This window comes from Dromiciops gliroides, chromosome 1, assembly GCF_019393635.1.
Source record: "Dromiciops gliroides isolate mDroGli1 chromosome 1, mDroGli1.pri, whole genome shotgun sequence".
Lineage (NCBI taxonomy): Eukaryota > Metazoa > Chordata > Mammalia > Microbiotheria > Microbiotheriidae > Dromiciops > Dromiciops gliroides.
In genome coordinates, this window is record NC_057861.1 from 299,817,399 (window position 1) to 299,819,042 (window position 1,644).

At 34.9% G+C, this 1,644-nt stretch overlaps 1 non-coding gene across 1 annotated transcript; it reads right to left on the reverse strand.

Annotated features, from left to right (window-relative positions):
* Window positions 1-769: 769 nt before the first annotated feature.
* Window positions 770-897, reverse strand: LOC122737818. The gene has a single exon (XR_006354588.1). It is a non-coding gene; the product is annotated as a U6atac minor spliceosomal RNA (small nuclear RNA).
* Between the last annotated feature and the right edge of the window lie 747 nt (window positions 898-1,644).

Consider the following 1,644-nt stretch of genomic DNA (forward strand, 5'->3'; position numbering starts at 1 on the left):
AAAAGTCAAGGGGTGCGGTGCTATGTAATTAAATTAAGATAAAACTGATGGAGGTGGCCAGAAGGGTTAACAGGTTAACTAAGGCTTGAGTTCTTATTAATAATAGCTAGAAGGGTTAACAGAGAAACTAAGGTTTGAGTTCTTATCAACCAAAGGGTTTGAGTCCCTATCAACTAACACTATCAACAGAAACTTAAACCAGTAGCCAGGGAATATAAACCATTAATAGTCATTAATGATCCTAAATGACAGGAAACAGAAACTGTACCTAGAAACCAGATGTTAAATTAAAGAGATATCCTAAATAGAGAGACCCTTAGGGTCTGTCAACTTTAAACATGTTTTATGAACATGTGCAGAAAGTCCAAATGTGTCTTTGGGTTCAGCTTATTATGTTTAAACCCCCAAAACACACCCCTTGTGAGAAAGGTACCCACATTGGGGGATGTCTTTGCACCCTAAGAATTTCAAAATAGGATGTGAATCTTCCACAGGGAAGAGATTAAGATAATGAGGAAGTAACCTACATTTTCACTATAAATATAACCATTTTCATCTATCCAAGACACTTTTCTCCTTTGGGGTATCCTGCCTATGGTCATCACAGTCTTTTTTTTTTTTTTTTTTTGCATGGCAATGAGGGTTAAGTGATTTGCCCAGGGTCACACAGCTAGTAAGTGTCAAGTGTCCAAATCTGGATTTGAACTCAGGTCCTCCTGAATCCAGGGTCAGTGCTTTATCCACTGCACCACCTCGCTGCCCCACAGTCTTTTTTTTTTTTTTTGATGCCACAGAGTAGGTGGCAATGCTTTAACCATATATGTGTTGTAAAGGCCACTAGGACCACTTCCATCCTTATCAAGGGGAGTGCTAACCTTCTCTCCTTTCATATAACACCCCACTGTCTTTTAATAAAACTGGAAACTGAGTCACTGATTCTTGTAATTCTTTAGGATGCCTCACAATCAATTTGATCAATTAAATCCATCCCTACATCAGAATTAATTGAAAAATATTTTGACTTTTAAAAAAACAAAACATTATTCTACATAGGTAAACACTTTTGCAACACAGTGCATCTTCTGTGCTGCTCAGACTATTTTGGACATAGTGATTTTAGGAAAATGTAAACAATGTAGCTCTCATAATTGTCATGATTCTTTTTTTGAAATATCAGTTTCATTGACTGATCTATATATATATATATATATATATATATATATATATATATATATATGACTGAAATGTTCATTTAGAAACAGCATTTCTTGATGACTATAGGGTGCTATTGTACAAAGTACTAATTCAGTGCTTCTAAAGGTGTAAGGTAATGGCCTCAACAGGCATAGATAAATTGAACCAGATACTCACCTTCAACTAATTAATGTGTTGGTATAAGGCACCAGTCATTGAAGATGCTTATTCAGAAGTAGAATCATAGACTGGAAGGATCCTCAGAAATCATGTTGTCTGACTTCTTCATTTTAATTTTTTAACTTTTATTTTTTCCAAATTATTTTGTTTATTTTAAATATTATTATCTTTTTTAAATTTTGAATTCTAAATTTTTTCCCTCCTTTCCACACCTTCCAAAACCCAATAAGAAGGCAAGCAATATGGGGCAGCTAGATGGCGCAGTGGATA